Source organism: Phodopus roborovskii, unplaced genomic scaffold (assembly GCF_943737965.1).
Source record: "Phodopus roborovskii unplaced genomic scaffold, PHOROB, whole genome shotgun sequence".
Classification (NCBI taxonomy): Eukaryota; Metazoa; Chordata; class Mammalia; order Rodentia; family Cricetidae; genus Phodopus; species Phodopus roborovskii.
Window position 1 is genome coordinate 34,791,250 of NW_026126480.1, and position 12,602 is coordinate 34,803,851.

At 50.5% G+C, this 12,602-nt stretch overlaps 1 protein-coding gene and 1 pseudogene across 1 annotated transcript in view; one reads left to right on the top strand and one right to left on the bottom strand.

Moving 5' to 3' along the window:
- Positions 1-3,197: 3,197 nt before the first annotated feature.
- Sbk1 (SH3 domain binding kinase 1) overlaps positions 3,198-12,602 on the top strand; it is a 253,873-nt gene continuing 244,468 nt past the window's right edge. Inside the window, exon 1 of the mRNA XM_051192934.1 lies at positions 3,198-3,572. The gene's annotated coding sequence lies outside the window, so the exon portion shown is untranslated. The remainder of the gene's footprint in view (positions 3,573-12,602) is intronic.
- Positions 10,989-11,495, bottom strand: LOC127228327 (39S ribosomal protein L30, mitochondrial-like; annotated as a pseudogene).

Here is a 12,602-nt window from a genome sequence, read left to right on the forward strand (position 1 = left end):
AGGATGGCTGTCAGTCTGTGTATATGTGTGAACTGCCCATAAAGAGAACATTGGAGGTCGGTCTGTGTTTATGGCTCTTCAGAAATATGGCTCAGACCAGCTTCCCTATGTTCCAGAAGGCAGACCAGATCTGACCCTGAGTGGTGAGTAGAAGAAGCTACACTCCCATTGGGTCCCCAGACTCCAAGGTCAAGGGCTGAGGACAGGACTAGAGCCTCCCATGCTAGAGGAGAGGCACTCACTGCCCTATCTGATCATAGGCAGAATGACTGCCATGCATCTCGGATGATGACAAACGGCTGAGATATAGGACTCAGCCTTTCCATGGAGTTTGGGACAGTTCAGAATGCCACGGTGACCACAATCCTCTCTCCACAGACCAGAGGCAGAAGGCAGCAGCATGTAGGAGAGGGAAGGTGAAGACTTAGGCTCTTGTGCCTGAGTTTGAGCCCACACCCTGCCCCTAACCCCAAGATCCAGGCTCAGTCACCCAAACAGGAGACAGACAGAGCTTCACAGCCTCTAAGAATTAAAACCTATCGATTTTCCCCATTAGCTAAAGAACGCCATCAGAGTGCATTAAAACCAGGCAAAGCACAGCTTCGTGAATAATTAACATCTGCAAATGAAAACCCCACGAGGCCTGGGGAGGGGGAAGGGACATCCAGAGGCCAATCTGACCCCTCTGACTCCCACCTCAGGGACTGCAGCATGGGCTACCTCTCTCCCTGCGCACTGTCTCTTGTCCCTTCCCATTCCACATCCTCCTTTTGGAGGGATACCCTGTCAATTCTGCATATCCAGAGACCCAAAGTTGACCCTTGAACAGGGACAGGAAGCCACAACCCTGAGAGAGATGCCACTCCTTCCTGAACACATTTTCCTCTGCTATATGCAGTGCAGCTGACCTCTAGCTACGTCTGTCAGTCTATGCTTCTAGATAGGGACAGGAATCTAAAAACACACAGCAAATCTGCAGCAGAGCTTGTGTGAAGACCCAGGGCCCACAGATCATCTCCCTAGCTCAATCTCCAACAAGCAGAAAGAAGTACCTGGTTCGGGTAGACCAGAGAAGGTGCCCTGTCCAGAAGAGTAGGAAGCAGGCCCTCGGCAGAGACAACCCAGAGACATCCTAGAGGCAGGTGTGGATCTCAACATGAGGGAAGTCTACACAGGAGAACTATGAGTTCAAGGCCAGATTGGGCTACACAGTGAGGTGTCAGAAAGAGAAGGAAAGAAGAGGGGGAAGAGAAGGAGGGGATTGATTAGGATAAACCATCCTTCAAACTAACTGACAAGAGAAAGCCTTCCTTTGGGGTGTCCCATTTAGAAAAAGACCAAGTCCCAAGCAAACATGTGGGACTTGGGCAGAGTTGCATGCCAGCCCCAAGCTGCTATCTGCCAGTACATCCCAGGATACCACTCAGGAGCCAGCCCCCACTCTTTCTTGGCTAAAGAGGTCCAGACCTGGTCTTCCAGCCAGTGAAACTCAGTCAGGTGGTCCTTCCAGGCTCCTAACTCCTCTCCCACTTCCAAACTCCCCACCAGGTCCTCAGCTTCAAGCCAAGTTCGCTCTTCATCTTCCCCACCCATCCTCCCTCTTCATCACCCTATGCTGTGCAGGACGGCTCAGACAAACACTTCCTACACCTCTCACCAGGGTTATCTCTTCCTGTTTTGTAAGGCTCTGTGACACCCTGCCATGCTTGCCTGTCTGCTAGTCTTGCCTGGCCTCTTGAGCCCCTGGGAAAGTCCTACTTCATCCAAAAAGCCAGGTTAAAGACCTTCCCTGCCTCAGGCTCTCCTCCCCAGGTGTCAGCTAGTCCCTGGCTCTCCCTCTAGATCTTCTGGTTGGTACCTCCCTCTCCTGCAGGTTGCTGTTCTGATGTCACCTCATAAGAGTTCTTTCTCCAAACAGCCTTTCTAACTACTTGCCTGCCCACCAGCTCACATCCCCTGCCTAATCCCCCTGTCCTTTCTACAACCTGAATTTCTTTATCCTTTGTTTCCTCTGCTCCTGGGGCCTCTGGGAAAGGTAGCATGTGGTGTCAATTTCTGCACAGGTGAGGGGGCTGAACACCAGCCCTGGGCCCCACTGCAGGCAGGTGCTCTGGGGTTGCCAGGAGGGAGCACCCCTTCTGATTCATTGGCACTGTATAGACCAGCTGCATCCCCCTCAGCCTCCTGTGGGGTACAAACCCAACAAAGGAGGAGGAGCCTCTGTCTCCTCATGACTGTGCTCCCTGGGTCCCGCCCAGTGCCTGATAGACACATAATGATGACTGGGAAACAGGCAAACAATGTACACTCTGGTATCCTAGGCTGAGCGTACTTCTAAGCAATGTCTGCCTCATCCCTGGCTCCCATTCAGAGTGGCCATGCAACTGGACCCAGAGTCAGCGGTGGTGATTTCTGGGAATGAAGAGGGACTTGGTTAGTTGACTATGGAGGTGTGAAGTGTGTGTGTGTGTGTGTGTGTGTGTGGTGCCGCTGGGGATGCTCCCTGGAGCTCACAGCTCTGAGTCCCACCCAGATCCTTCCTACCTGTGCATGGAGAGTCCAGGTGGCACAGAAAATCTGACCAAGCCCCAGGGACTGCGTGGCATTACTGGAGTGTCTGCTGCTGCTGCAGACTCCCAGCAGAGGCGTGGTCCTTGCTTCCCTCACTGTGGCCAGCCGCAGCCTCCCAGCTCTGGCAGAGAAGGAGTTAACCTCCAGGCTTCTCAGCGTGAATGTGGAGCTATTAATACCCACAGCCCAGCCATCTAGAGCCACCACAGAGCTGAGCCCCAGAGCTGAGCAGAGGGAGCAGGGAGCAGAGCAGCCTCCAGTCTGGCCAACGGGCACCTGACTTCACCGATCAGAACTTTTCCTGGGGACAGTGTAGACACAGTGCCAGCCTCACCTGACCCTCACCAACCTTTCAGCTTAAAGTGTCAGTTGGGTCTCCTGGAGGCCACTGTGCCACTCACTCCAGCAGAGAGAACAAACTTTGTCAGTCATCTCTGTACCTGCTGGTCAACTAGAAGGAACAGACCGCAGAACAGACAGACACAGACAGAAGGCCAAGTGAGCTGTGGACCTGTTCTCACAGGTCCTGCCTTTAGCAGATATCAGCAGAGTGGACAGCTGAGGTGCTGAGGGTCCCTCCAGAGGCGCCGATAGAGCCTCTGTCCACATCCAGGCACCTCTTGGTCCAAACAGCTGCTAGCTGCTGTTCAAGTGTGGATCCCGTGGCTGGAACCCCTGTGCCTCAGGACAGAAGCCCCAAGAGAGCCACGGGCTCTTCCACCTACCGAGGCGACGGGTAACCTGCGTGACAAGGCACAGGTGGCAGGTAGGCAGGTACGGGGTCCTGAGGCCGACAGGCTGCTGACCCTGGAACACACTGGCTCAGAGAACCGTGTCCTGGCTGGGGACGATGCTGCGGAGACCACCAGCAGCCAGCCCTGCCCTGTCCTGCAGTTGCCTCCTGCCTGGCCCCTGGGCTGTGGAGCTGACGATGTACCAGCTTTCTGCTTGGTCTGCTTCCACAGAGAGGAGGAGGAACTGGAAGAGGTTCCACTGCAGAGGTCAGTCCTGGGGTGGGCAGTGGGCTGGCAAGACCATGGTGTAGTCCTCCACCGGGAGCTTAGACGCCTGACAACGATGCCAGGCCTCTAGTGGCCCACTCTCACCACCCCTCCACTGTCCCGCCGAGCTTACTGGCTGTCACCACAACCTCCCCATTCCTCCTACTCTGGCCCTAGATTGACTTGCCTGTCCCTTCTCTCCCATTGTGGTCATGTCTTGTCCTTACTCAAAGACCTCCATGGTTCTCCAGCTCCTACAACAGAAAGTCAGCACTCGGTGTTCAAGACCAGTGTGATTGGGTTTAATACCCCACTTCACTCTGTTCCCTTCTATTACCAGGGACACCCTGGCTCCCCTCCACCTAGGGCCAGCTGAAATGCCTCTTCTTCTGGGAAGGCCCCCCCCAGAAGCCACAGGCTCATTCCAATCCAAGAGCCCCTTACCCTTCTGGCATTACACTGTCATTTAACAGGTGCCGGTGTTTGTTGAATTAATAAGTTAAAATGTGTATGTGTGCACGTGCGCATGTGTGAGCACTCATACATGTGTAAAAGAGGGGAGGCTGGAGGGAGAGAGGAGATGACGGTTTCTGTGACTGTGATTGTGTATTTGTGGGCAACTGTGTGTGCTTGCACACGGAGGTTCATGGGAGTAGGTGTGAGTTCTGTGTACCTTTGTGATGAGAGTGCATGGTACCAGGTGGAGTTTAAACCCGCCAACTGATACGCCTTTCCTAGCTCTTCCCACCCTGACCCTTGGGGAAACCCTGGTTCCAGCCAAGTACATCACTCAAGCTGTGACCAAGGCTCTAGCAGTGAATGTACAAGCTGGCAGGGACACCTCTGCTCCAGCCCAGGCCCCTGAATCAGTGCCACCGTGGGAAAGGCAGACACAGGGACATGCTAGAGTCTCTTCCATGCCCAGTAAAGAATAAGAGGAGAAAATGTGGGCTCTCTCATCCTATGCCAGGTGCCCTTCATGACTATGTAGGACCCCACATCTGTGATTTCCCTGCTAGGGACCTCTGTGTTCTCATCTGTGTAATGGGAGGATGCTTCTTGCCTGGTTGCTAGCTGACCATGCAAGATGACTGGACACCTGCATAGTGCCAGGCTTCAGCTGGGGCCTGGAACCCTGGCACAGCCTGATGAGGTCTGCTAGCAGATAGGCTGGGCACAGATTGAGGGCACATTAGCAGGAGCCAAACGGGCAGGTTAGGAGACCCAGTGGAGTAGATGGGAGACACTGTACTTAACTCCACAGCCTCAGTGGAGTGTTTGGAGTGCTTGATGAATGACTGAGTGAACAAATGAAATGACATGGAGAGACAGGGCCTTGGCATCATTTGCTATTGGAGTCCCTCTGTCTTCTGTCTCTCTGTCTCTCTGTCATCTCCCTCCCCCCCGCCCCCCCGTGAGGATAGAACCCAGGGCCTTGCACATGCTAGGTTAATTCTCATCCCTGAGCTGATGATCATCCACACACACTGCCAAGCCCTGCCTTGACCTCCCCTGGCTTCAGGTCTTGGAGCAATGCATATATATTAATCCTGACTGGTGAGAGACTCAGGAACCTCAGGATGAGGCCCACCCATTACAGCTGGGATCTTCTGCCCTGCCTTCCTCCTCTACCCTCCACCCCACCTGAAGCCTTGGGGATTCCTGTGTGGAAGAGTCTCTCTGTCTCCTGCTCTGTTTATAGGGGCTGATATACTTTCTAGCTGACACTGGCTCTTTAAGGTCTAGGGGAGGGACACTGCCAGGCTGGGCAGAGATGGTGACCACAGGTGCCAGGTGGTGAAGCTAAAAATACTGAGTGATGTGGACGGTCAGGCTGCGGGAGCCAGGCAGAGCTGGCTGGGAGGGCAGCAAGACTGGGTGAGGTCACCTTGGCCTTGGAGAGTGTGTGGTGCGCTAAAAGCCCTCACCACCTCTCCTTTCTGTGGTGCCAGGGTTTCTCTAGAACATCCGGCTGCCATCTTGAAAAGCCATGGGCCAGTCTGAGTCTGCCACAGTCTTCTTTCCTGTGACCCTGAGGTCTCTTTGGGTGTCTTCTCAGGCAAACAGGGACAGAGAAGCAGGAAGGGGTGTGGGTAACCTGCTCTTGCATTTATAGGTTGAGCAAACTTCCTAAGGCCCCCGGGGACTGGATGCTGACGCCACAGGGATGAGATGAAATACAGACACTTCCCTGATGGGCCTTGTGGGCACGAATGGTGGCCATGTGAGCATGAACCTCTGCGAGCTGTAACGGGAGCGTAAGCATCACACCATTGGATTCTGCTGTAGGTTGATGCACACTGTGCCACAAGTCAGTGACAGTGCCACCAACCACCTGCTCATGCTGTTTCAATGTGTTGATTAGGGTGAGGCAGCTGCTGCGCTCATGAGCCTGGAACTCACAGCGACTACATTCTTTATAGCTGATGTCCACAGAATGGAGTCTAGTGAGGGGAGCCCTGCTCCAAGCAGTCTTTCACCGACCCTGGCTCCTTCCATCTTGGGATGGGCATCACTCAGAACCTCAGACTCCACTGCTAGAATCTACATTTCACAGGTAGACAATGAAGGGAGAGTGGAGGAGCCAGGTGTGGTCCATGCCTTTGAGCTCAGCATTCAGGAGGCTGAGGCAGGAGGATTGGGAGTTCAAAGCCAGCCTAGGCTATATTCTATCACAAAGCAAATGCATTACATTTAAAGTATCACCCAAGGTTTTTGTGAGTCAGCTGGAGATAGCCCCTTTTCCTTGTATCTACGTGCATTGGCTGTAACTGCTGAGTGCAAGGGGGAGTGTAACACTGGGGCATTAGGAGAGTGGGGTAGCTGGGTATGTGGAAGGCAAAGCACCTCACAAACGGTGCAACTTATGCGTATTCATTCACTCAGCAAAGTGGGGTGGCAGCTTACATGAGAGAGGGCTGGGAGGTGCGTGAGAAACACCAGCTCTGTGGGCCTAGAGTGCAGGGTTAATGGGGGACAGACAAAACACAAGTAAACCCATGATGTGATCACTGGGTTCAAACCCACTGGGGAGGAAATGAACAGGGACACACAGGAAGCACACACTTCGTGTAAGGGGACTTGGGAAGCTGGCATTGCAGCCCTGGAAAAGTGAGGGGACTGGTCATCCATGCAGACAGAACAGAGGGGCCACTGTTGTGCAGGGAGGCCAGTGTGGACAAGCCAAAGAATGATGGGACAGCGATATGCATGAAACAGGAACAGGCCAGATCAATTCAGCCTTGATAGCCCTGCCGAGGAGAATGGATTTTACACTAGATGGGATAGGGGATCCTTTGGAAGCTTCTAAGTGGGGAAACGATGACATCTGCTTGACATTTTCAAAGGTCCCCGGGGCTGCTCTAGGCAAATAAATGGGTACTGGGCCAGTATGGATGCAGGACACCAGCGCTGAGATTGCGAGGGAGGGGAAGGGTGAGTGACCTGTGGGCAGTCGAGGGTCAGGGGAAGAAGATGGCTGGTACTACATTTTGAATATGGTTTGTCCCAAGAATTCACACAGGAGTTCAGTCCCCAAACTCTTATGTCAATAATATCAAAAGATAGAAAGTTAATTTAGGTGTGATGTTAGAGCTGAGGTACTGAGTGCAGTGGGGTAGGCCATCATGGTGGCTTTGTAGAGTGAGTGAGACTACGTGAGCCTATCCAGTGTCTGCGTGCTCCAGCCATGATACAATGCACCTGCCAACATCCTCCTGTTCCCAACAGAGCCTGTACAGTGCTACTTGGATTTCCAGGCTGCAAACCTATGTACAAACTTTCTTAAAAATTAATTTTATTTTTGTTTGTATATGTCTGTGTAAGTGCATTCTGTGCATGTGTGGGTACCCTTGGAGGCCAGCTAGAGTTGTGAGATTATAAGTAGTGTGAGCCACAGGACATGGGTACTGGGACATGAACTTGGGTCCTCTGCAAGAGCACATAAACACACACACACACACACACACACACACACACACACACACACACACACACACACACACACACTTTGGTTTTTCAAGACAGGGTTTCTTGTAGCTTTTGAGTCTGTCCTGGAACTCACTTTATAAATCAGGCTGGCCTTGAACTCACAGAGATCCACCTGCCTCTGCCTCCCGAGTGCTGGGATTAAAGGCATGTGCCATCACTGCCTGGCAAGCAACACATATTCTTAACCATTGAGCCATCTCTCCAGTTCCATCACCTTCTCCTCCTCCTCGTCTTCCTCGTCCTCCTCCTTCTTCTTTAGAAGTCCAGGGTCCTATAGGCCACAACCCCAGAGAACCTAGGTTACAAAGAGGATCCTAAGAGAGACATACTTGGATCTGCCAAGGAAGGGGGAAAAGACAAGATCTCCTGAGTGTGGGGAGCATGCGAGGTTGAAGGAGAGGGGGGAAGAGGGCTGGGGAAAAATGTATAGCTCAATAAAAAAGAAACAAATGAAAATAAGAAGTTCAGGTCAAGCCGGTATGAAGGACAGTTGGAACTAATTCTGTTTTTTTCAATCACTTACTTCTGAGTGGGATGGAGAACGAAATACACTGAGTACAGAGGTTGGAGGACAATGTGCAGGAGCCAGCTCTCTCTGTGCTACATGTGGGCTCTGGGATGGAACTCGTCATCTGGTTTGGCATCAAGCTCCTTTACCCACAGAGCCATCTCATTGGCCTCTGGCAAACTTTTTCCCTTCCTCCCTCCCTTCCTCCCTCCCTTCCTTCCTTCCTTTAAGGATGAATTTATTTAGAACATTGCAAAGATAGAAGAGAGCAGTGCAGGACAGACTCGCCTGCAAATCCTTTTAAATTTTGGGGCTTGTATGTAGCCCAAAGGCCCATCCATTAAGGACTTGATCCCCAGGATGACATTACTGGGGAGCTGTGGGGTTTGTAAGAGGTGGGGCCTGGTGTGAGGAAGTCAGGTCTTCCGGGACATGCTCTTATGTGGGATATCAGGACCCTAGTGTTCCCTTCCCCTTCCCACTTCTTCCCTCCCTCCCTCCCTCTCCCTATTCTCTCTCTCTTCCTGGACCATCCCTCATAGCCATGCTCTCCAGACCCCAAATGGTACCTAGTATCCCCGGGCAGACACCTGTGAAGCTGCCAGTCAAAACAAATTTTCCTATTATAAATTAATCTCCTATTATAAATTTGTCATGTCAAAGGAAAGCTGGCTGACATATTTCTCAGGTAGAGAATTTCTGTGGTGGTAGTCTGTTGTTTGTTTGTTTGCTTGTTTTGTACTATTAGGATGGAACACAGGGCCTCACAGGCTAGGCAAGCCTCTATCACTGAGACTCATCCCCAGCCCTGAAACTCTTGAGCCTGTTCCCTCTTCAGTATGGATTCAATCCCAGTCAGCTCATTCACTCTCCATTTCCTTCTTCCTCTAAGAGGAAGAATCAGCTGTGCCTTTTGTCTCCTGAACATGGTTAGAAGATGTTACTACCTAGCATCTTATCACTATAATAATAGCTGAAGCAGTCCACTTTGTTCAGAAATACAGAGGCTGGGCATGGTAGACTGTGCCTGTAATCTACACTCAGGAAGCCGAGCTGAAGGGCCGGGGGTTTAAGCTCAGTCCAGGCTATAGCGAGAGGCTAAAACAGCTCCAAACTGTAGCAGTCTATAAATGCTTCCATAAAAAAACTTACCATCAACTTGGTTTCTGTGCCCCCCAAAGCCTACTTTACTACCCCATGTTCTACTTTATCAGAATCTACACTTGAGTTAAACCTAAAATGTTGATAGAATGCCCTAGAAGAGCTTTTTACAGACGTGAGGGGGCAATCACTTAACTTCTCCAGCCTCCAGAAGGCCCCTTACCTCCCTTGCTCCATTTCTCTTCTCAGTAGCAAGGGAAGCCACCATCTCCATTCTCCGAACCACAGCACAGAAAGCTCTTTTATAAATTATTATTATTGTTGTCTTATTTTACATATTGATCCCAGTTTCCTCTCCCTCCCATCCTTCCATGCCCCCTGACACCCTCTCCCATCCCATTCCCCCCCCACTTCACAGGAAGGGTGATGCCTTCCAGGAGGGATCATTAAAATCTGTCAAGTCATTTGAGTTAGGGCCTAGGCCTTCCCTCCTGTCTCTAGGCTAAGAGAGTATCCCTCCATGGGGAAGGTGCTACCAAAGTCCTTTCATGCACCAGGGATACATCCTGGTTCCACTATTAGAGGTTTCTTAGACTGCCCAGGCCTTCTAACTAAGACCCACATTCAGGGGGCCTAAGTCGGCACAATGCTGGTTTCCCAGCTGTCAGTCTGGGGTCCATGAGCTCCCCTTGTTCAGGTCAGCTGTCTCTGTGGATTTCTCCACCCTGGTCTTGACCCCTTTGCTCATCACTCCTCCCTCTCTGCAACTGGATTCCAAGAGTTCTGCTCAGTGTTTAGCTGTGGGTGTCTGCTTCTGTCTCCATCAGCTACTAGATGAGGATTCTTAGGATGACATATAAGTTAGTTATCAATCTCATTGTCAGGGAAGGGCATTTAAGGTAGCTTCTCCACTGTTGCTCAGATTGTTAGTTGGGGTCATCCTTGTAGGTCTCTGCACATTTCTCCAGAGCCAGTTTTTTTCTTCAAACCTATAATGGCTCCCTCTATTATAGTATCCCTTTTCTTGTTCTCGTCTATTTGTCCCCCGATTCAGTCTTCCTGGTCCCTCATTTTCTCCTCTCCTCCCCATCTCTTTCTCTTAACTCCCTCTCAACTCACTGCCCACCCCCCCATATGCTCAGGAGATCTTGTTCCTTTCCCCTTCTGTGAGGGACCTTGTATGAATCTCTTAGGTTTCTCCTTGTATCCTAGTTTCTCTGGCGGTGTGAATTGTAGGCTGGAGAAACGGCAATGGCAGCTTATGCTGGAGAGGATGTGGAGAAAGGGGAACACTCCTCCACTGCTGGTGGGAGTGCCAACTTGTACAGCCATTTTGGAGATTAATATGGTGGTTTCTCAGGAAAATGGGTATCAGTCTACCACAGGACCCGGCAATTCCACTCTTAGGCATATACCCAAATGATCCACATTCTTGCAACAAAGACATCTCTGTCCAACTATGTTTATAGCAGCATTATTTGTAATAGCAAGAACCTGGAAGCAACCTAGATGCCCCTCAACTGAAGAATGGATAAAGAAGATGTGGCACATCTACACAATGGAATACTACTCAGCAGGAGGAAAAAACAATGGAATCTTGAAATTTACAGGCAAATGGATGGAACTTGAAGAAACCATCCTGAGTGAGGTAACCCAGTCACAAAAAGAGGAACATGATATGTACGCACAGAAAGCTTTTAATGAGTCATGTGATTATATTGGTACCATGGTCCATTTTTGGGGGGGCGGGGTTGAAGCACACTTTAATGAGAACCATTTCCTCAGTAACCGCAATTTGTAACCTGCAGTGTGTGGCATCAGGACTTTGCTTCCTGCTCTACAGGCTTCAGATGCCACTGTACTACCAATTCCCCGATGCTCTTGGGGCATGTGCTAGACATGGTCTCTTCCGTGGGAAGGCCCTGGCAGCTTCAGCGGCTGGATGTGTATTGAATGTTGAACCACTTTCAACTTTACGTTCACTTAAGGGATGTTCTTGTGATTTGAGGGCTATGCGCCTTCTGTAGCCCAAGCATCTTGATCGTCTCTTTTTCCCAGTACGGACGCCTTTTTGTACTTTTTATTCTTGTAAGAATGTGCAGTTTATGAGGGTCCTGGGGGTCCCCGCCGTATTTTTCATGATCTTCAGGTCTAGGCTGAAACACTTTATCTGGAATCCTTGACCTGGTAAATTTGTGATGAATCCAATCTGTACCAATGAGAGATTCCACACCTTTTATCACAGTCTGCAGTCTGCCTGGAGGCTTCTGAAATACTGAGCGCAAAATGCCAGCCATAAGTGTAGTAACTCTTCTTTTTAGAGGCCGCGCAGGCTCCATCCAGTCGGAACAACCCCTATAATCCATTTTGTTGTTGCTGTAACAGAATACCCAAGGCTGGTGATTTACAGACAACATCGTCTTGTTAAGCTCACAGGTCGGGAGGCTGAGAAGTCCAAGAGCATGGTGACAGTATCTGCTCAACCTTTGCTGAGGGCTTCATGGTGCTTTGGTCTGTGGGCATGTGCAGAAGAGACAAACACAATCCAGCCTCATCTTCCAACAACCCAGTCTCCTCCCTCTAGAACTCTCCTCCCCCAACCATCTGTGAGGCTTCACCACACATGTGCCTGCTACCCTTGTCTCCTTGTGCTTTCTAGCTGATGTGTGCTGTGATGGACACGGCCACCCCCTCCTAACCCCTACAGCTATACAGGGCTCTGGGAGTCATAACCCCCAAAGCCACAAATATGCTCTGTCACACAGCAGAATTGCTTTGCAACTGCGGTTAAGGCTGAGGGCAATGAGATGGGATCTCAGTTCCCTTGTGTGGCAGCATTGGGAGGTGTGACCTAGAGGGAAGGGTTTGGCTCGTGGTGCTGCATGGTTAGAAGGTAGAGCAATGCTTGAAGCTTGGGACCAGGCTGGCCTCAAACTGCTGCCTCTGCCTCCCAAGTGCTGGGATTAAAGGCATGCACCACCACCTGGCATCCTCATCTTTTATAAAAAAATATTTTTGCATATATTACTTATACAAAACAATGGGTTTCATTATGATATCTGCATGCATGTATGTCGTGTATTTGATTATATCCACATACTTTACAACCCTCTCTCACCTCTTCTACTGGTCCCTTTCTTCATTCTAAATAGTCTCCATTCTTTCATGCCTTTTTTAAAAAAATGTAGATTCAACTATATGAATGAGAACAGGTGATATTTGCCTTTCTGAGTCTGGTTAATTTCTCAACAAGATGACCTCCAGTTCCATCCATTTTCCTGGAAATGACATAATTTTATTCTTCTTTGTGGCTTAATAATACCATCGTGTATAGAGACCACAATTTTGTTTTCTTCTCTTGGATGCCTTTCGTGCATTTGTGAGTGTGTGCCTGGAGGCTAGGGGCTGACACTGGCTGTCTTCCTATCAGT